General features: G+C 40.2%; 1 long non-coding RNA gene across 1 annotated transcript in view; it reads left to right on the top strand.

Annotated features, from left to right (window-relative positions):
• The window catches only part of LOC139792647 (uncharacterized), a 100,923-nt gene that overhangs the window by 26,331 nt on the left and 51,140 nt on the right, over nucleotides 1–23,452 (top strand). Inside the window, exon 3 of the long non-coding RNA XR_011724329.1 lies at nucleotides 20,558–20,722. This is a non-coding gene — a long non-coding RNA (uncharacterized lncRNA). The remainder of the gene's footprint in view (nucleotides 1–20,557; nucleotides 20,723–23,452) is intronic.

The raw sequence follows: 23,452 nt of genomic DNA, 5'->3' as shown, positions 1-23,452 counted from the left end.
ATTTAATCCTCATTTACCTGTTGCTCCCTAGTAAATATTGTGAAAAAACTTTGCGTATTTGCAAAAGAGTTCTTTGGATTATATTTTCAAGTCTTTTTACTGTGACACTGTTCCTTTTGTTCCTGGTAAATTATAATTACCAGTAGCAATTACTGGATTCTTTGGGCACTAGATGTAGCTGTTATTTCTGTGGTCCAAACTTAAAATCCTATATCAGTGAAGAAAGGCTGGTGTTGAAACTTTTAACTGAAATTAAAATAAATGGTATAGATGCTAAAGAATGAATCCTACTAAAAGCAGCCCCTCAGATATATATGTATGGAATAGAGTGCTATTTATGGAAATGCAACAGCCTTCCTTCTTCTGTAGCAAATCTTATTTGCTGATGATTTTACTGACATTTTTGGGTTTTAATTATTAATTTTTCTCATTTAGATCTATTTACTGATTAAGATCTTTTATTTACACTGCCCTCATGCAGAATTATATAATCCGTATCACAGCCCAGGTTGGAAGGCTGTCTTGTACAACTTTTAATAGGAAAGGAAACCTAGATGAGATTACTTAGCACTCTGTCCACTTGGATCTTGAAAATCTCCAGCAATGGAGACTCTACTATGTCCCTGGGGAGGTTGTGCCAATGAATGATTGTTCTTGCCATAAAAAAACCTTATTTCTTTCATCCAGGAGCAATACACTCTTTGATAGCTAATGCTGATCTTGTGTTTTGAGGGGATTACATGAGTTTTGTGTGTATGAGAGATGGAGGAATTTCAGTGGAAATAGACATCTGAGCAGTTTTGTTAAAGTTCTTTTGTTTGTTTATGTTATTGTTGTCGGGTGGTAGTTTTTTTTTGGTTGTTTTGGTTTTGGTTTTGCTTTTTCTTTTTTTGTTTGGCTTGGTTTGGTTTTTTTTGAGGGGTGGGGGAATAATCTGAAATCAATTCCAAGTCTAGATTTGTTGCTTCAGAAATAGTCAGACTGTGATAATTTTTCCTTTGCTTCACTCTTTGTGAAATTAATCCTTTCAGCCTGAAGCATTACGTAGTTAGTCAGACATCAAAAGTATGTGTATATAGGGCACATTTAGATCCACCTCAGATCTGTATCCTTCTGATGAGTCAAGGTAAACAGTCTAATAATATCTCAGCACATCATGACAGCATGAAACCCATTTTACCAGGTGGCTGTCTCTGACTTCAAGAAGTACATTTGGCATCTGTAAGAGCAGTCTTTTTTTTTTTTTTTTTTTTTCTTTTCTTTTTAAAATCATAATTTTCCCAAGCATTTCCCCCTAATTACCAAGAGAATATAAGACTACAAATAATCTCTAAAAAGCTTATCTGACAACAGCCATCTTACTCCTACTTGAGCTCCCAATTAAAATATTTTTGTATTCAACTTTGCAGATGAATTCAGCATTGTTACATTTCTCTGTATTTCTAATGCAGAGGATATGGGGAATCCAGACAAAGTTATTGATTAGTTTAGTTTGCTGTTCATGCTGCAGGCCAACCTTTGACAGACTTCTAGTCTAGATTTTTAAGATCTGTGCTTGCTCCAACCCCTTGATTTTTCAAGAAACATAAGCATTTTTATAAATACTGGGATTTCACATTGAATGCTCTGATTATAGGTTTATATGGTATTAGGTGATGTAATGCCTCACCTCTTCTAGTATGGAGGTAAGGAGTAAGGAGGAAAAATGTTAACTATTTTACAGAAAAAAAAAAAAAAAGTAACACACATGACTAAAAATATCTTTTTTTAAATGAAATATCTTTGAATCATATTATGTTCAACATCTCAGTGTTTGCTTACAAGCATAGTGTAGTGTAAGGATGGCTACTACGTAAAGGAAATCAATTTTTTTTTCACCTCCAACAAAATTCCCTCATCGTGTGTGTGTTCTGTGTGATGTTGCTATCAGTGATAGAAAAATTGTTTTTTTAAATCTGGAACCCACTTGGATAATGTTAGCTCTAAGTCTTAACTCTATCTTGACTGCTCAGTCCTGCTTAGTAAGTGAGGCATCAGTATAAACTGGGGACATGGGAAAAGCAAAAGTTAGTGGAAAAAAGAATCAAAATACCATGGGAGGGGAAAAAATGAGTAGAAAGTGAGGACAAAGTTGAAAGTAAACTGGGATTATGTAGAAGGTTCATGAAGGAATAAAGAAAAGGGCAAAGGTTAAATTTAAAATTCTGCTAAAATAAACTATTGCTGTAGGCTGCACTACTTCTGTCATTTAAGGTAAGAAGAATATTTCTGATTATTATATATGGATTTACAGGCAACCTTGTGAACTCAGATAATTTGAAAATTTGAATTAAATGAAGAAATGTGGAATAGGTATTAATCTTTGAGTTCAGGAAAGTGTTACAAGCTTAAAACAGAGCTTAAGGATCATAAATCCTCATACTTGCTAAGCTATAAATAAATGTCACTTCACAGAGCTCATATAGCATTCCCAGTTATCAATATTACATGTTTGTTTACTGTTTGTTTAAACTTTTAGGGAACACCCCCATCAAGCATGAGTAGTGTGCTCTTACTCTCTCTTGTCTTAGTCTTTCATGAAGGCAAACACGCTGTCAGACCTCTGTGTGGTTAGTGAAATGGTGGCATTTGTTATGTAGGATTATTCTATGTTGTACCTACTGTCAAAATATAAGAAGGCAAACGTGAAAAAGTTTTCCTGCATCTGTGTAATATGTTTTCACCCCATGGAACAAATGTGAAAAGGTGGAAAGGCATGGTAAAAATAACTTTGAAGGTAAGGTGCCAGCCCAGCTCTGGTACTCATAACCATGGCTGTGGGTGTACAAACAAATTATTGTGGGGCGAGTTACTAGTAAGTTCATAGCACAGGTTACTGCCTCAGTACATGCTTTTAGCCTCTGGTTTATGTGAAGTAGTGCGAGGTAGTTCTCATGCACCAGAAGTGTGGATGTGGGCAGTTCCCCAGAGTACCTGCTGGCCTGTGAATTGACATCCTCCTCTGCTTTGTGCATGTGCTCTTATTGTGGCAGACAGCATAATAAACCTGGCATCCTGATATGTTGCACAAGCTGAATGAGCAAATATGTTTCAAATTATGTTTAACCCGATAAAGACACAGTTCTGTCACAACTGCACCATTTTTTTTTGTTTTGTTTTGGGTTTTGGTTTTTTTGATTTTTAAATCAGGAACAACACTAAATTTCTGATGCAAAATATACAGTATAGTTGGTTGTTGTATACTTGGCTGTCAAAAGCTGGTTAAGCTGGCTTTGGTTTAGCTCTTTTTTTGTGCCCAGGAGTACCTTTGTAGACATAAATTAAAGCATGCACATACCTGCTTGATCTGAGGCTTCAGCAGGTAATTAGGTATCTTCCCTGGAAAAACCTTATCTGTAGCTATTTCCCTGAGGAGAGAAGTCAAAGAAGAAGAGAGCTGTTTAGAAAGTAATCAGTTCATGTTTTATGGTATACTATGACATGCCAGTGCAAGCAGTTTCATGAAAATTCAGAAAACTGATTCACAGTGGTAGCCGGACCTGCACAAGGGGCATGATCAGATCTCTCATTTCATCCTTGGACAAGTAGGTAATATTGCCTCATGACTTTCAGGGTTTTCTGTCCTTTCTGACAGTTTACCTAGGCATTCCTAGGGAAGAGTCAAGATATCACTGGTAGTGTGATATAGTTACCTGAAGTGAATGGAAAGGTCTTAAAGCAATTACTGTGAGTTTTGGACAAAGGTCATTATTTAAATATAAAGGCACGAAGGAATAAGTTTTCAAAGTGCTTCCTGGAGGATTTGGTGTTTTGTTTCTTTGTAGTGAGAAGAACAGTACATTTTAGACTTTGTCCTTTATTTGAAAGAGCTCAGTAGATGAGATCTGAGGGCCTGTGGGTTTAAAAAACTTTGCTTTAGGAGGTCCACACTGAACCTTAAAAGCTGTGTATTGCCCTCAAAGCCTGGCCTGCCTATTCACTTTTCTTGTCATTTCAAGGTGAGGAGAACATTGTTTGCATTAATGTTGAAGAGAAATCATGAGAACAATCAGCTGTCATGATGGTTTGAATTTCTTTTTGCAACATTTCATGTAAATAGCTGTGCATGTAGAAGCTAGACATAGCTTTAGGACTGCTGTTAAATTGCCAGTGCGTATGCCAGATGCATTAAAATCAAACAGCTCTGGCTTACATGTAATACTTTTAGTTGCACGAGTAACATTTAGGGAAGCCACTTACTCTTTCTAGAAGTAAAGGCTGGATGACAAGTGGATGGGCTGCAGGTTTGGATTTGGAGTGGGGGTAGGTGTGGGAGCCATGGAAAACCTATCCTCTTTATTTCTTGTGAACTGTTTCCACTCCAGTACCACTCTTAAATTATTATACAAACAACTAAGCAATGTCTTTTAGTCAGCTGCCTTAACCATTCTCTTTGAAGTAGGTGTGCCATGCCAGTCTGTCAGTACTTTCAGACATCAGTGAGCTCTCTTGGTGTGCCTTTGACTGATTAGGAGTGATGCTTGCTACTGCCTCTTTTCATTCTGCTTAAAACAGCTACTATAAAGCAGGTTCTCTTTCTTTGCTAAGACAGAGGAATACCAGATAAGCTGAGCCCCCTTTCCTGAGGGGGAGGGGGACAATAAGGCAGGATATTTCTCCACCCAGCACACCAAATGCAAGAGCTACTTGCAAATGCTTAAAGGGATTAAGGGCCTCCCAGGTGAATGCTGTTGTGTATTAAGGAATCTCTGGTGAGTGGCCATGGCTGATGAGAAAACTGTTTCAACTTTATTTGATCACTGTTAGCTATGAATGACTGACCTCAGACATCCCATATAATGTGGTTACTCAGCTATGAGTCTGGCTGAGCTGGCCAGTTACCTACTCTGCTGGTGCCCAGTTCAATGAACTGTGTTGATTCTGATGCATTTTTGGCTGGCAATGGAAGAAGTGACATGCTCAGCTAGAAACATGGTTTCTAACCACAAGAATGCTTTGTTCGTGGTGACATGTGGGTGTGCTGGGTCATGGCACATGAAGAACTGGTAATATAGGAGCAGCAGCTTTCTCTCCAGTGCTGAGGCTGGCACTGCTCTTACTGGGACAGCTGAGCTGCTGTAAATCAGGGTGCCAGAGGCAGAGGTCAGTGGCAACTGGGACATGAGGAAACCTTGGAGGTATGTCCTTCCCATGAGCAGAGCCACAAGGGGATATGAACAAGCTGTTAACTGTAGCTAGATGTCCACAGAACCTGTACAGCAGGAAAAAAAGGCCATTGGAATGAGGTGGTAAAATATACCTTTTGCTTGCAGAAAGTGAACATTTTTAAGTAGCATTCAAGGTCATTTGTCCCCCTTTACTGTGACGAGCTTTACAGTGAAAATATAAGTTTCATAGTATTTTAAGGAAAGAAAGGATGACCCTCTTCCTCTCAACCTTCCTGCCTCCTGTTCACATTTATTCATTTCAGCTAGTTTTTACAGTAGTGGAGAGGATTACACAGGCAGGAATAATCACCTAAGACCTAAGCTGGGGCTAGGAAGTGACAGAATGAGACAAATGGGGCAGGGACTCCTCCTCAGGGGTGTAAAGAGTGGGAGGAAAGATCAGCAAGAAAGAAGAACCAAAAGCTGCAGTGGCTGGGAGGAGGGAGGAATGCTGTACAACCTGGAGAGAGGAAAGAAATAAAACAGAGGATTCAAAGAAGTGGTAATAGTCCCATGGCTAAAGGAGGGGCACTAAGGTATACAGACACTTCCTGGGCAACTATGAGAGCCCTAGGGAAGAGCTGCATCTTGCTCTAAAAAACCAGGCAGAATTTCAACAACACGTAAAACCTTGTAAATAAATAGCCTTGGCTGAGCATGTGTTACTTAGTGTCAGTACTGACCTGAGAGGCCTTTGCACCTATCTGCTGAAAATCTGTGTTCCAGAGAATCAAGGTAGGAGAGTGGTTGAAATCTTCGCGAGTAAACAAATAAAAGACTATCTGGTGTGTGTAGTTCTATGGGTGAATTAGAGATTGTTTACCACGAGGTTATATGCTCACAGCAGCTGTTCACAATGGCTTGTTGTACCAGTTCAACAAGATTTTTGAAAGCGAATCAAGATACCAAGCTTGCTGTTTGCTTGCCAGTGTTTGTTTCACATGAGTCCTGCATCTTTGCACCCTGTTCCTCTGCTTTGAGAAGGGGCTCTCTTTCTCTCTCTTGATAAGGAATAAATCCAGCTCAAGTCCAAAATAAAGGGGGAAAAGTATATCTTATTTTCCATTTATGTTCTCCCTTCAGAAGCTAGGAGTTAGGGAGAAATTCTAGAAATTGAGAGATATTAAGAGTGTGCTTTAGAGCATATGCTTAGCTGTAATCATTCTTATACACCCATGTGTCTCTCTCCTTTTATTGTGAGCTATGCATGAAACATGGAGATTAGCACTAGTCATGCAGAAGTGTTTAAAAATTCAAGCAATGACAATAGCAAGTGTCAGGCAGTAATGAAATAAGTACAGTAAAATTACAAAGACAGCAGCTATTCATTAATAAATTAGAAACTTGTAGGATTTAAAAAAAAAAAAAAACCGAAGGTGTCTAACTGGGAAATGATATTCTTCTGGATACAACTTTATAATTTCTCTTTTGCTCCATTTGGGGAAAAAAAAAAGACAACACCCCTTTTTAATTATAGACCAAATCATGCAATGATACTCCTCACTACACATTCAGAAGTAAATTTATTGTGAGGAATTAGAGCCACAGCCTCTTCCAAGGGACAGGTTGGAGAGCTGACAGGTGCAATTCTGGACATGGATCCATGAAGATGGGGTGAAAAAGAAGGTACAGAGCAGGTCTGGGTGCAGACTGCCTTTCTCATGCTCTCTGCATACTGAAAACACTAGTGTCATATATGAGATAACCAAAACATGCTGTAAGGAATGTCTAGCTGAAGCATATGTTAAGCCTATATGGGAAATCTTGGTGGTACCAGGAGGTTGAAGGTGGTGTATACTCATTAAACAGCCCAGCTCAGCTCTGCACCTCAATGTAGGATATTTTGTATGGGATTCCCTGGCAAAAGCTGTGAAAAGCTGTGTGTGTGTTTGGCAGAAGCTATGTGTGTGTTTGGCAGAGCACAGCCCCACCTCCCCCTCCTTTTCAGGCCACTGCACACAGAACACCACCCAGATTTCTGCACTTATGTTTTCCATTTAAAAGAGTTCAGGGCAGCTGAAGTGAAGGGCCACCCAGTGCTTCAAGTGAGCAGCTGCAGTAGAGGGTCTCACATTGGCCAGAGCATGTTGTCACTTATCTGCATTAAATATGGGTGGCCACAGGTCCCTCGGGAAAGTTTACTTTCTCACTATCTGGAGGTGGCAACTATTGTCTGCCTTTCCAGCTATTTGCTGCTTGAAATTGTTCTCTTCTGCTTCCTGTGTCTGCAGAGTTGTGTGTGTTCAATGGTCTTGAAAAATATCACATGGGAGAAAACCTTCTAAATGTGCTGCCCCGGTGTAGAGGGACCAGCATAATGAGAAATGTCTCACTTTAAAAAGGTTTTATTAAATAAAATCCCTTGTTCCTTTCTCCATCCCCCGCCCCTTTTGCTCCCTCCTCTTTCCCATCTGAGGCTTGTAGGTGACTTTTGCATGTAATATGTTTTTCTGATCAGCCCTCTGAAGGCTAAGTCCCCTGATCTGTAGAAAAATGCCATTTCTTATTAATTTTTTTTTTTTAATGAACTGAACTTATCAATCTGCTTTTCACTTTAAGTTGTAATTAAAACATATGAAGAATTTGACTTATAGTGTGCCCTTCCGGGTCTGCTGTTGGGTCTGCCTTAACAGCATGCATCAAGAACACACTGAAACATTGATTTTTATCTTTTTAAAGGAAGACTTAGGTCATTACACAGGGGGCAATCAGAGCTTTTGAACATGGGACCCAGGAATGCCTTTTCCTTTGGGCAAGATTTGTACAGCTGCAGCAGGTACCAGTGTAGACCTCTCGCTGGAAATGCAAAGACATGAGTTCAGATCCCAGTCAGCTCTAGCAAAGGTAACACACTCCTAATCTCCAAATAGCTATTTTTATTAGGTGAAATTTTAAATTTCCTTCCTGTCTTCTGTTTTTTGGGGGATATTGGTGAAGAAGATAGAGGGGAGTGACATAATTCATGACCCTACTTAAAACATTACTAGTGCAAAATGAAAATTGTTGTTGTTCTGTTTAACCCACGGAGGCAAATTTGGTGGGAGTTTGGGAAGGATGCTAGATTTTTAGAAAACTGAGGTAGCCCAGGGAGAGACAGGTCACTGGGCACGTGGTGTGGTTTTGCTTTTGCACTTTTATTGTTACCTCTCCATTCTGGACGTTTCTTCCTATTATTTGTAGGTCGATATGGTCACTGTAGTGGTTGACCATGATTGTAGACAAAGCTATGATAAAAAACTTTTTCCACCTTTATACATTTCCAAAGGTACAACTCACATCTGAGAGTCACTATTCAGCTTACTGGCAATTTTGCATTTATAATAGAACAGCCAACTTGTAAATGATAAGTTGACAGCAGTATTTGCAGGGGGCTTTACTTGTGTTTTTGTTGTTTGTTTGTTTTGGGTTGGGTTTTTTTCTTTTGGGAGGGCCAGGCGGGGGCCAGTGACAAATCTTATTATTTTTGCTTCTGCCTTTTTACACTTGTTGCCCACAGTATGCTTGTTGAGTCCTGTAATTCATTTACAGAATGGAAAGGCTCAGTGTAGTTGCTCTCATAATCTCCTCATTGTCCTACTTCTGTCTCCCCATTGCTCAGGTTTTAAAAACAATGCTTATAGGCTGATGTTTTATTGGTTAGGGGGTGATGAGGGGGATTTGTATATACTTATTTATATATATTTAAATGAGGTATATATGTTCCAGTGTGCCTGTCCACACATGCAAAATGATAATTCGTTGCAGTCTGGGGGTCAGAGGATGGCTGGGTGGGGGCTGATTTCTTATTGATGTCCTTTGGTCTTTGCTCTGCTCTGTGGCTGAGGGTATCACGAGGCAATGCAAAGTTTAATGGGAGATGATGTTTACTTTTTCCATAGCAGACTGAACATGGCCTTTCACCATGCCCATGTTTTCCCAGATGTGGCTAAACTTGAGTCTGGTGAGGGGCTCTGGACCAGCTTGTCATTTCACTCAAATTGTTTCTGGTATGTGATTTAATTAATTAAATAGTATAATATGTCCAAGGAAACCTCCTTCTCTTCCCTCAGACAGTGGCTTGCTCTGATGATTTCTCATTTAAAAACCTCAGTAACACTGTTTCTTTTAATGCTATTCTTCAGGGGGTTTTTTGTGCTTTTTTTTTTTTTTTTTTTTTTTTTTGTCCTTGTGCAGGGGTAAGCTGGCTGCTTTATAAAGGCTGTGTAGCAGTGCAGTTTCTTTGCTGTGCATAAATAGTGGGACCTTTTAGCCGAGCCATTCCAGATGACCTGGGACGAATCAGGCTGCATTCCTAGCAAGGGCACCCTTTTTTCTAAACAGATGAAAAGCTGCCTTTTAAGCACACCCGTATATAACTTGTTTGGAGCAGATGTTTTCCACTGTTGCTTTTTGCTTTCCTGAGAATATAGCATAAGGTTAGCAAAATATTTAAACTGTAACATAGTCACAGGCTGAGTGCACAAGGTTTATTTAAGGGAGGAGAGTGCTATTTATGGAAAGCATGTGGCTTGCCTGTTTGTTTTTTTTTTACTCTCCCCCAAAGTGGGAACGTTACTTTGGGGTTTGGCATGCTTCTCCATACAGTATGTGAAAGGATTAGAAGAAGGTCTTCGGAAACTTTCCCTATATTCATGTCCACTTTCTCACCCCAGGCATGAAAATTTACTGATTGTTTTATTTTGTGCATTCATATTTTACCTGCTAGGTTTTGAGCAGTGTTTTTCATCTTGTCTTTTACAATCAAAATGATGATATTTTCTCCCCCTCATAACAGTGGTACATTGATAGTTTAACTTCAATGCAAATTATGGGTGCGAATTAGGAGCAAAATGAGAAAAAGACACTGCAACTCTTGCAAATGTTTGATTATACCAAACAACTAATTTTAAAGTTCATTTCATTGAATTTAAAGTTAAATGTTTAAAGGAAGTGTGGACAGCTGGAAACGTTGCCACACTGCTTAAAAAAAAAGATTGTATGTTGATACAGGATACTTGGTTGTCATTATGTCAATTATGGCTCATTGAGCAAAATTTAGTCTTTGATGTCTGGCATTTGTGGAAAACAGTTCTATGAGTGTGCTAAAAAGGCATGAAAAGTATGGTTCTTAGTTGCAGGACCGAGTCAGGTATTCAGCTCCAGCAAAAGGTCCAATATTGGCAAAACAGGTAAATTTTTAAGGCTCAGGAAAATCTATCAATCCTTTGCCTGCTCCTGGGGGAGTCTGTAATGGCCCCGAAAGGGGACTTGAAGAATGGCAATTTGCTGAGCAGCGTACAGGACTGGAAGCTTTTGCACAAAATCTTGCATGGCCTTAGTTCAGAAATCTGTGCTTGTTTGCAGGGGCCCCTCTGAAAGCAGCCTTGCCTCCTGGCCCCTCTGAGGAGCATGGTCAGCCCTCAGCAGGACTGAGTCAGGAAAGTGGTGGAGCTGAGGAATATCCTGTAGGTTTTCTGCCCTTCCATGAGCTTAGGAAATGATTAGCTACCAGGTGCTACACCCATGCTGCTGGAGGCTAGAAACCCTTAGATATTTGTTCAAATCATTAAACACTTTCATCCAATGAAAATAACTTTTATTTTTTTTGAAAAAGCAAAAGATTTAAAACAAACAACTATTTTTTTCCCCCTAATGACTTCTTTGATCTAAAATCTTCCAGAGTGCTTAGCCTTACAAGTTCAGTTTTATTTTTTTTTTTTTAAATTGCTTTAAAAAAATTGCAGGATGTTTCTGTGGTGAACATACATCTGTGCTGGCTTTTACTGAGCTTTGGAAATAGGTCAGGAATTAAAGCTCCAGCTTTGTGGTTCTGAGGAAAGCCCTTAAGAAACTCTCAGACATAAGAGGGTAAAGACGGGTCACTGGGAATAGTGTTTGACCATATATAGAAGGCATGGTCTCTCTTCTCTGTATGTGTACAACTGCACTCTACACACTCACATGTATGTGTGAGCTTCAGTGCTTGCTTAGAAAGGAGAGATTTCTGCAGGAGAAAAAAAAAAAGGAGGTAGCAACGGGATAAAATAATGTTAAATGCTGTGCCTTTATGTGATGGTATCTCCTTGTGCCCTTTAAGCTTAGCTGTATGTTCTCAGCCTAGCTCTATTGTTTCATGTACCTCTGCAAAAAAAACCCAACAAAACAAAACAAAAAAAAAAAACCCATAACCTATGTGAAGCATGCATTTACTGTGTGGTTGCATTGCCATGGAAACCAGAACCAAACCTCATTCACACATCATGCCTGGCTACAGAGGGGTAGAGGTCAGGCACTGGCATCTGCCCTGTGCTGCCCCCAGGTCTTAGCAAGCTCTCCTAAAAGGGAGAGAGAGTGAAAAGAGGGATGGAGGCTTGTAGAATGGAAGAGGAAATACATCACATAGGGTGCAAAAATGGCCAATAAAGTATGAAAAATCAACAATTTTGCCCCACTGCCAAATATTGCTGTCTTGCGGTTGTTTGCTAATTTTGTTTTTTTTATCTCAGAGTAGCAGTGGAAATGAATAATCACTGCAATATTAGTGCAATACTCATTGGGTCATTTCTTATTCCCCCTCCCTGGGTCTCAGCAGGGCAGTATGGAGGAGCTCTGGATGAGTGAGGTGTATGCTGAAGAAGCAGGGCATAAAGCACAGAGATGGACAGCTTTGGCATAGAGAATAAACCTGGACATTATTTCTGTAATTCTTCCTGCAACATTTATTTAAACAAACAAACCAACAAAAACCCAAAAATAGTTCAAAGCCTTTGGACAAAAAATCAAGATAAAGAGAAATGAAAGAAACCAAAATCCAACCCTTGAGGTAAATGTAATTCTTTATTCTTGTCCTTCCCTTCCTGCTAGGAATCTTACAACAGTATTACAAATTGTGTGGATTTTTTCCTTTGCAGCAGAACAGAAGGGCAAAAGGAAAATGGGATGGGAGGAGAGAAGTGGTTTTTTTTCTCCAAAACACATTTTTCCTTTCCTTTGGCATAAGCAGCTTCTTCCATCTCTCCCTAAGTCCCTTATTTATTAGGCCTGTGGGTGGCCTTTAGACAACCTCATAACAGTGTGGCCTTTTGGTATCCTAAAACATTCATTTCCAGGCATGCTGTGTAGGCAGCCTGCCTTCACAGTGTGCACAATTGTTCATTTTTTCTGTGCTCAGGTTAGGGAGTGTGGCTACTGCTTTCTGACAGCCCACCCCTCCTCCTCTTTGCACCCTCCCAGAGCCCTCTATGTGTGCTGAGGATGCAGCACAGCTGGGAGAGCCCCCCGGCCCACAGATACTGCCTTCAGAAGAAGGCAAATCACATTTCCAGCTGCTGTAAACAGGACTGGTTTCTTTATCATTGCTGAGTTTAACTAGCAAAAGGGTAGCGTGGCTAAAGGAGTAAAGATCTGAGCACAGTACAAACCATGGATAATCCACTGAATCAGTAGAGCTTTAAAGGTGCTTCTCACTCTCTGTACCTCCTGCTATCCCTTTCCTGACACTGCTGAATCAAACCAAAATAGCTGGAAGGTAAGGTGGACATCTTAGCAAAACCTTTGCTACACATTTGTTTTTCCTTCTGCTTTCCAAGCAACCTGTGGGGTCTGTGGGCAGTGTGCCATACAGTCAAAATATTTTAAGCATTAAGCAATTTCTTTGGGAGCTGGTATCCATCTGAAACTATATGCATTTAATCTCAAAGTGCTGTAAATTCAAGATACCTTTTATTATGCTCAAACAGTTTCAAATATGGGACCTACCTTGCATAGTTGTGCAATTACATGCTTAGATTGGCCCTCCAGAGGGGCTGGCTGCAGTCAGACAGTTGTTTAACAATTTGCTGAGGGGAAATTTAGTGCCAGTGCAAGGTTAAGTCTTGCACTGCCTGGAGAGCTGCGCTGTGGCTGCTACTGCCACGCCACTGCACATTTCCCTGCAGTGACCCTCCTGCTCCGTGCTCCTTCCTGCGGGGGACGTGTCAAGGACGCAGGCTGTGGAGGCAGCAATGGGAGAAGTGAAGCTTGCACTGATTGTGCTGCTCCTCGGGAAAGCAAACTGGCATTTTCAGGAAGCTTTGAACTGGGTCAGTTTGAAGTCAGCTGCAAGGTGCCCATGGTCGTGTTCACAACTGGGCTCCCTAGGGGCTTCATTTTCAATCCTGTACTTCTGTGAGAATCCAGGTGCATGTAACTCTATCTCAGCAACCCCTGATGTGCTCATATGGGTGCAGCACAGACACGTCTCGAGCTGTGACCTCTTTGCACCTTGCCTGTACCCCTTCATGTCTCCTCTGCATGCCCCCAGTTGTGTCAGTAATGGTAATTTGAGGGTGATGACAGTCCTGCAAGATTCCTGATCTTGCATGTGTACCAAAGCCATCCACAGTTATCCTCCCCCCATAAATGAACCCAGGCAGGAGGGTGAGATCATCACCACGAAAACACTGAGCTGCAATACAGCATGGGTCCAACTCCAGCATATTCAGGCCACGTGGGGCTTATTGTCACGTACATATGTAATTACTAACTGGGTCTTCATGTGGTGGTGACCTGAAAATGAGTTGCTGTTGTTTTCTCTTTCATTAGTCTCCTCTCTAATTGAAAAGAAGTCTTCCCTTGAGGAACATTTTTCTTCATCTATTTTGCTAGTGTCTTTTTTTTTTTTTTCTGAATTATAAACTTTTACTTCCCTGTATAGGCCCTAGAAAAAGAAATGGACTGGTAAACATTAATATTCCATCTTAAACATGAGGCTGACAACATTCAAGTTAAAAAACTTAAAGAATAATTTAAAAAAAAAATCTGAAATTCAACCTTTTTTCTGGTCTTTTCAAGCAGCTTTTAAAATGTCACTGCCAAGAGGAATGACCACAGTGGTGAATGAAGCTATGGAAAAAACAGAGCTGAATCTCTTTTTTCATGTTGTTGTTATTATAGTATCTACTCCCCTCTTTAGAAAATGTAAGTCAGGGAAATATGTGAGCTGAAGTTCAGAAATGAACACCTGGACTCCTTTTGGCATTAAAGTATTTGTAATATATAAAGATTACCTTGATAGACATTCTTTGTTCATGAAATGAATCACTGAAATCTGGCATGCTTCTTAAGGAGGCCTTTTGCCAATCTTTCCCCATATCCTTAGCTCATGCCTTTGCATAATGATGTGATCCATGGTGGGCAGGAATAATTCAGCCTAACGATGAATAATGGTAGCATTTGTGGTCAACTGGTCATGACATTCTCAGCTGAGCATTTCTCTTTGGGAACTGTGTCTTCAAGTCATGAGACTTGCAGTAATGTCAAGAGCAAGAGCAGCACAGGAACAGACTGGGTAAGGGAGAAAGGAGACACTTGTTTTACAGGGTCCACTAAAGGGGGAAGAAAAAGTAAACAAAAAAAATCTTTCTTGAAATACTCTTATCTGTACAGTCATCTCTTTGTGACACTCCCTCCACCCTCCAGTCCTTCTGTGTTTAAATCAGCATATGTCTGCAATCCTGTGCACAAAACCCACTGGAGTCTCAGTGAGGGAAAAACAACCTCTGTAAGAAAAGGTGAGGTGAGAAGAGGACAGAGAAGCATCTAGATAGGAAGGATTTATCTGTAGCCTAATCCAAGAAAACAAAAAGATGCCTTTAAACATTTGGACATTCTACCCCAGATCCGAATCTTCCTGGGAGAAGGAAGAAGGGGCAAACATTCATCCTGGGGATCATGTTTAAATGGAGACATGATTTAAACACTGTCATGTCAGAATAAGCTACTTCCATCATGCCTCATATGTATCTGTTGTTTCTAAGTTTTAGGTAATAGATATCTTTGAAGATTAGATTTATAGAAATAAATTATTCCTTGCTAAGTAGAAAAGGATGTGTGAAAAATGCAGGCTTCCCTGGTGCAACTTAAAAAAGCAAAGAAGCTCCTGTGGCTACATATTTGTGGTAGCTGCATATAGGAATAGTTTGGTCATTATACTTTTGATTAAAGGCATATTTGAAATAATGTGGTCATATTGATTTGATGTGTAAGATGCGACTGCTTTGTGTGGAAGCAAAAAATGTGTTTACAGGGAGACTAATAAGTGGGGAAGGAGTATCTGTGGTTCAAGGAAGAAAAATAATTAATGTTCTGATGACTTTTGCAAACTGAAAGTCTGGGAAATTGGTTGGGGACTAAGAAAACCACAAGTACTCAGGCTTGGTTTAAATTCAGTCTCTCAAAATTTTTTTGAATATATGAGTAGGAACCCAAATATTGTGGTGATAGAAGAGCCAGTGCTCTTGCCATCCTTCAGATGTCATTTTCAGGACACTGGAGATGGTTGAAGAACCAGAAAGCTACACATGTGTTACTTAAGAGATTCTGTCAATATACCCAAAATAACCCCGTTCTTAAAAAAGGACAAAAGTTAACTGTGTCAAATATGAGTCTTCTGATGTGTCCCACTAGTTGTGAATTTCTAAATGTATTTTTCAAATGAAAAATATATTATTATTATTCTAAACAGCAATAGCCTTATTCATGATGTCACAATTAAGGCAACACAGAGCATGTCAAAACTGTAGAATTTGTGCTTAAATCTGACTTATCTACACCCGAATGTGTTCAAGCCAACCTTGTGAAACAGAGATATGTTAAAAAATACTAAGAACAACTCCAGAATCTGAGCCATGGTTCTCAGAACAGTTTGGAAAAGTATTTTCACAAAACACGTGCACAACTTATATTTTTTTTTGAGATATCCTTTGCATTTTATCTAAGTAAAGATTATGTAACCAAAGACTGTAGACAATTTACACATCCAAAGTAAGCAGGAATGTTAGCTGGAGCAGAAGAAACAATAACCAGCTTAAACTGCTAAAATATTTTTGTTTGTATGACAATGTTATATCATAGTTCCAGCTAAAAGTGGAAACCCATCTTCCTTTATGTGGTGCAAAAGCAGAGTGTAGTGTAGGAAGAAGAGAGAACAGAGAGTCCATGCAGTAAAAATCTGCTCTGAAAAAGCTATATGATGAGTTTTGGGAAGAAGGAGTGGGAGTAGTGATGTTTCGTTGATTTTTATAAAGTTAAAACCATGTAGAAGTTTGCTGAAATTCCTCTGATGTTGCGTTTTTTGTTTTTGTTGGGTTTTTTTTTTTTTTTTTTGTTTTGTTGTTTTTTTTTTTTATGGAGAGGGATATGAGAAGCTTGATTTTAAGATGGAGTTACCTATAGAAGCTGTATTATTTCAAGACTGTTTTGCTTTAAGGCACTGTAATATAGTAGACTGTGATTAGAGAAGAATTTTGCTCATTCACAGCCTAGAAATAACAAATGACAAACACCACCGAAGCTGTTACTGACACCACGAAACAGCCTTTTCTTCAGCAGACAGTAGAGCTTTTCAGAATGATATCTGTAATGTTGCATAGTTATATTTACATGCAGGATTTGCACATGCATCATGTCGGAGTGTGCTCTCCTCAGCTTTTCAAGGTTAGGCTGCTGAAGATACTAAGGTGACTGTTTTGGAAACATATTTCCTAAGTGTAGCATTCCGTCTCCACTAAGAATGTGTCTTTGATCAACTTTTTACTTGCTGAGCCTCAAACAGATCTACACTTTTCAAAACCTTTCTTTGTTCAGTTTGTACCCAAACCACATGTCCTTGGTTGTGGCATCTGCAGAAAGTCTGAGGCAAGTGATGGCTGCAGTTCCATGGAGCTCTGAAAGATGAAACAATATGAAGGAAACAATCATGATGTCTGAATTTTTTTACCTCCTTTTTTTTATGTGAATGCTCACTGCATTAGAGTATCTTCGCTAGCAACCCCTCTGCAGTTTTCAGATGTCTCAGCTTTGTTTCAATGCTTAACCAGCTGTAAAAGACATTTTATTGCCCTGTACATTCTTCCACTGTAAAACTTATCATTTAAGTAAGTAACTTCAGTATTAGTTTATAGATGACTCTAAAGTGGAGAGGTTTTTTTAAACTTATTGTGACTAGTGGCAAGATACACAGAGGAACCAGTACCTTCAGAGCAAGCAGCAACCTGTACTGCTGTGTTTGGCAGGGAGGGGAGGTTACCCCATGAGTAATGGAGCAGTCCCCGTGTTCAGCTGCAGAAGACCAGCTGGCTACTACGTGTGCTACCAGAGCTGCTTGCCAGCAGGCACGGCTCATTAGGAGTCTAGTTGCAGGATATAACATCTTTGCAGTCAATTAACAATGCTGCTCTTTAAAAAGGTCCAGATCCTTCCTGATTCAGCAAAGCACTTCAATACATGTTCAAAGTTAAATGCTTGATTAAAGTTTTGTGTAATAAAGATGTGAGGTCTTGTGCTTGAGGTTAAACAGGTAAGCGCATTCCCCAATCAGGGCCTGACATGTTACAGTTCTTAGAAGCTTCCAGGAGTCTCGATTATCCTGAAATACTGACTTTGCTGACTTTCAAGCTGTGTGTAACTCACATCTGAAAAGGAAAACCAAACCAAATTACTGTAAAATATGCAGGAAAGCCCTCTAAAAGCTGTTTCCCGGTCATCGCTGGTGCTTGTATAGTCAGACATTCTAGCAGACTGTTTACATTTTCATAACCTTAAATAAATAACTTAAAAGAAATTACACAAGCTTAATTTTCTGGAAATGGGAGTTACAAAAGTTAATTCATTCTTTGCAGAAAGAAGCACTAGGAGTAATTGAGTTGTTATATATTTCCTGACTGTAATAGGTCTCATTGTACAAGGTGGTATTTTTTAGCCTGTTTTCTGTGGTCAAGTAAAGAAGTGAGTATTAAGACAACCAAAATCCAAATTTTGCCTTTGGATTTTGCTGTTGTATTTATTATAACAATGTGTGCAGCTTTCCCGCACTCATTTCCTGCTGTATAAAACCACTTACTTAATTTAACATCCTACTGATAAATCACTACAGTATTTAGTAGGAAAACATCTTTGCTTCAGATCAGTGGGTGAGCAGCAGAACCAGAGCTATTCTTTCACTGGTTGCCAGTTATTTATAAATGTGTAACTACTGTGTTGCTTGTGGACTGGGTCTAAACTTTACAGTGTGGTCTAATCTTGGCATTTTCTGTAAGATTACTGAATTGTCATAGCTCACTGCTTCATGTTCTGCATTGTCTGATTTTATATTTGCACTGAAGTAGTTCAAAGCACCAGCTGACTGAAGGGAATGCTGAGTGTAGTCTCAAGCCCCAAATAATTTTTAAATGCAGTTTATTCTAAGTGATTAACCAGTGATGCATGCTGCAAACATGGACTGTTTCATTCGTCCCGTTACTTACATGTTTACTTTTTTCTGCTAGAGAACAAGTTGAAATAAACTTTTGGGTGTATGTTGGCTCTTGCTTGTATATTTTCAGTTTTTGTTTTCAATCTGAATTGGGCTGGAGTGGTATTCTGATTTTAATTTATTATTGGCTGTGGAACTTAAAACTAAGTAGCTAAAACAAGCCTGTTTTCTGTACAGAGATCACCTAGAAGTAGATAGAATTTAGTTGCAGTCTGCAAGGCAGGCACAGCAGCCCTTGTGCAGGCTCTGGGATGTCACCTGTCCCCATGGGATGAGTGCTGATGGCCCTGACAACCTTTGGGACTGGGGAATAGTGGCCTCTGGCAGCCCAAACTGTAAGGTAGTACTCAGATCCCACTCTCAGCTTCATGGGATCTGATCATAGGTAAGGCTCTGAGGCTGCACAGGTTACCATGTTTCATATATGCTGGGGAAATTTCTGTTTTAGTTGTGTAATGCTTGAACACCTTGGTGTTGTAGTTTCTGGAAGCACTGAAATCCAGAGATCTGGAACAAACACTGCTACAAGACAAGCCTCCAGAATCCACATCCATAATTACCCACCAGAAATCCACATGAAAGTTCAGTGAGACCCCTGCCTTTCTGTGCCTTGCTCCTAATTTCTATGTATTTTAGGTTTTGGGTTCAATGATGCAATCCTCTTTAGATGAAAGCTTTTGCAGAAAAAATGTCCAGCCCCTCCCAGACACAGGGGTGAGTCTGAGCTGGGAGGTTGCATTAGAAAATGGGGAACTTTAGAAAAGTTTGGACCACATGTGAACTTTGCCACTGATCAAATATAAATAATCCTGCTCAGACTTGAAACACTGAGTTGAAGCATAGCTTTTGAAAAGATTGAACTTGGATTACAGTTTTATGGCTATCTCTAAAATATTTTATTGCTATTTTATGACAGTAGAGTGCAAATTATGGCGTTGTAAATTATGGGGCATGTGAAGGTTTTATCCTTTGCTTATGTACAAAACATAAATAGTACCCTTTTGTTTTTAGGGTAATATGTAGCTACATTTAAAAGTACAGTTTAAGAAGCTATATAAGAAGAACAAGTTAATATTTTTTTAAGTGTGGGCACTTTATTAATAGGTTGTGTATAATTATTTTTAGTCTATTAATGCAGGTCAAACACAAAAAGGAGAGTGGAATAAGTGAGTGTTTATGAATGTAAACATTATTAGAATGTAAGTAGTGTGTGAAACACTACAAGGGGCAGAGAAGAAATGTCTTTTAATAGATGAACTAATGGCAAAAAAACCCCTTTTGGATGTATAAGCCTCTTCTCAGGTCTGAAACAAACTCTATATACTTTCTGTGTAAATATAATGGGTTTTCTTATACTATGTGTATACTATATATACACATGCCTACACAAATGCAGTTATATAGATGCAACAGCAGCTACAATATTGTCTCATTTGTATTAAAATTGCATGTCTGTATTCTCCATTTTCAGAATAGGAACAGTAACAAATGAAAACATTTCATCCCTTATTACATTTTTAAAGCTAACATAAAACTATGTAATTCAAGAAATGTGCTGTATTTCAGAGTCAAGGGGATTAAAGATCAATCGTCTTTCATTGTGACTTCATTGGGATTCATCAGTAGCTTGTCTTGGCCTTTATCTCTTGGGTTTTGTATCCTATATTCTTCAGATTTTACTCCCTTCCATGCTGAGATGACTCACTGTCATTTCCTTCCACTATCTCATGCTGAGTGACCATAGGTGGAAAAATTGTTTTCATCTGATTCTTTCAGTTAATGTTCTTGTTCCAGCAGACTCTCTCAGATAATTTTTTTCACAAGGTATGAAGCAATTATTTTATGTATGTGGACTCTGTTATTTTCCTACCCCCAGCGCTGGCACCAGGTGCCTTTCTAGTCTCTGGGATAAATGCTGGTTTATGCTGATCAGGATAAAATGGTGGTATTTCTCTTTTCTCCAAGACTGGTAGGACTGGGATGGGACATAAGTGGCTATAGTGGTGTGAAATACATGGTTTTAGTGGTTCTAAATCATTATTGTTCACATTTCTTACAGGTAATGTCTTTGTCTTGCTAGGACATGGACATGGATCACTCTTTACCAGCTCTCAAGGCAAATAACTCTGTATCGCCCTTGCTCTCACCAACATCCTCAGTTTCCTGGTGATAAGTCCTTCCTGGTGCCTTGGAAGGACTGAAAAACAAGCTTCATACTACTCCAGTGTTTCAGGCTCTCTGTGCTGTAAGTACACTATGTCATGTTGTGGCTACCACTTGGCATTTCCAGATTTGTTAGCTAGAATGTTTTGACTAAACATGTGGAAAACTGATTGTCATTTTGATGATTCTATGTCTTTTGGGTGAATGAATCTTTGTATCTGGCTCAAATATATATGAATGATGCTTTTATATTGATTTGTTAGTCCCTGTAATCAGCAGAAATTTCCAGGACAGTTGGCAGTATTCAAGGATCACTTTCTCCATGTCCAGGAGCAAAGTACACTGAAAAAGAGGAAGGCAGGAAGGAATGCTAGGAGACCTGCCTGGATGAACAAGGAGCTCCTAGACACACTATCACACAAAAAGAAACTCCACAAGGAATGGAAGAAAGGACATCTAGAATGGGGGGCATATAAGGAAGCTCTATGAGCAGCAAGAGACCTGGTTAGAAAAGCCAAAGCTCAGTTAGAACTAAATCTAGCCAGGGAGATCAAGGGGAATAGCAAAAATTCCTATAGGTATATTAACAGCAAAAGGAAGACTAGGGAAGGTGTGGGCGCCCTCAGAAAGGGAACAGAAGAACTAGTGACAAGTGACATGGAGAAGGCTGAGGTTCTCAATGACTTCTTTACCTCAGTCTTCACTGGCAAGGGCTCCAGCCACACTCCTGAAGTCACAGGTGACAATGGCAAGGGCTGGAAGGAAGAACTGCCAATTATAAATGAAAGATCAGGTTTGTGACCATCTGAAGAACCTGAAAGTGTACAAGTCCTTGGGACCCAATGGGTTACACCCATGGGAACTGAGGGAACTGGCAGATGTGGTTGCTAAACCACTATTATATTCCAAAAGTCATGGCAGTCTGGTGAAGTCCCCACTGACTGGGAAAGGGGAAACATAACCCCATTTTCAAAATGGGAAAGAAGGAAGATCCAGGGAACTATAGTCTGGTCAGTCTCACCTCTGTGCCTGGTAAGATCATGGAGCAGATCCTCCTGGAGGCACTGCTGGAGCAGAAGAATAATGAAGAGGTGACTGGGTATAATCAACACAGCTTCGTCAAGGGCAAATCATGCCTGACAAACCTTGTGGCCTTCTATGAAAAGGTCACAACATCAATAGACAAGGGAAGAGCAACCAACATCATTTACCTTGACCTAAGCAAAGCCTTTGACACAGTCCTACACGACATCCTGGTCTCCAAGCTGGTAAAACATGGGTTTGCTCAGTGGATTCAGAACTGGCTTGGTGGCTGCACCCAAAGAGTGGTTGTCAGTGGGTCCATGTCCAAGTGGAGGCCAGTGACAAGTGGAGTCCCTCAAGGATCAGTGCTGGGACTGGTTCTGTTTAACATCTTTGTTGGTGACACAGACGGTGGCATTGAGTGCACCCTCAGCAAGTTCCCTGATGACACCAAACTGTGTGGTGCAGCTGACATGCTGGAGGGAAGGGATGCCATCCAGAGGGACCTTGACAGGCTGGAGAGGTGGGGCCATGCCAACCTCATGAAGTTCAACAAGACCAAGTGCAAGATCCTGCATCTGGGTCGAGGCAATCCCAAGCACTGATACAGGCTGGGCAGTGACTGGCTTGAGAGCAGCCCTGAGGAAAAGGGCTTGGGAGTGGAGGTGGATGAGAAGTTCAACATGAGCCATCAGGGCACACTTGCAGCCCAGAAAGCCAACCAGATCCTTGGCTGCATCAAGAGAAGCGTGGCCAGCAGCTCGAGGGAAGTGATTCTCCCCCTCTTCTCTGCTCTCGTGAGACCCCACCCAGCACCTGGGTGCTGCATCCAGATCTGGAGACCCTGTTACAGGAGGGACATGGATGTGCTGGAGTGTGTCCAGAGAAGGGCCACGAGGATGATCAGAGGGCTGGAGCACCTCTGCTATGAAGAGAGACTGAGAGAGTGTGGTTGTTCAGTGTGGAGAGGAGAAGGCTCCAAAGAGGGTAGATTTAGATTACATGTTAGGAAGAAGTTCTTCACCATGAGGGTGGTGAAACACTGGAACAGGTTGCCCAGGGAGGTGATGGAAACCCCATCCCTGGAAGTTTTTAAGGCCAGGCTGGACAGGGCTCTGAGCAACCTGATCTAGTGGGAGGTGTCCCTGCCCATGGCAGGGGTGTTGGAACTATGTGATCCCTAAAGGCCCCTTCCAACCCTGAAAATTTTATGATGCTATGCTTGTTTAATCAGTAGCTTTCCTGCAGTGCATTACAAGCATGCTGCACAGAGCACCAGGGCTGTAATTGAGAGGCAGCAACAGACAAAGTTAATTCTTTTGCTGCTGTGCCTAATAAGAAAGGGAAGAGATGCTTTTGGTTCCTTTGAAGATACATTCCCATGGACCCATAATATGTCTAGTGGTAACTGGGTGTATGTAGAAAGGGATGTTGAAACAATGTTATGTATCGAGGTGTACAGTTTCCAACTGTAAGAAAGATGTGTCTGCAACCTAACTGCACTCACTTTAGCTGAAATAAACGCTTTTGGGAAGAATTTAGCTGACTGGTTGTTTTTGGTCTGGCAAAGGGGAAACCGACTGAGTGACTGTCATTACTTTCATGCTGATTACTGGAATTGACCAGCTCAAGGGCAATTTGCTAACTTTGTTTAAAAACAAAACTGGTCTTTCTGGGCCTAACTGATTTAGAAAGGGAGGATCTCTAAACCACTTTTTTTTTTCTTCTTCTTTTTTTTCTTCTTTTTTCCTTTTTTTTTTTTTCCCTTTAGTTTTTCTTTTTAAAAATA

Source organism: Heliangelus exortis, chromosome 2 (assembly GCF_036169615.1).
Source record: "Heliangelus exortis chromosome 2, bHelExo1.hap1, whole genome shotgun sequence".
NCBI classification, from domain to species: Eukaryota; Metazoa; Chordata; class Aves; order Apodiformes; family Trochilidae; genus Heliangelus; species Heliangelus exortis.
Note: the sequence above shows the minus strand (reverse complement) of the source record. Positions and strands in the feature narration are given on the sequence as shown.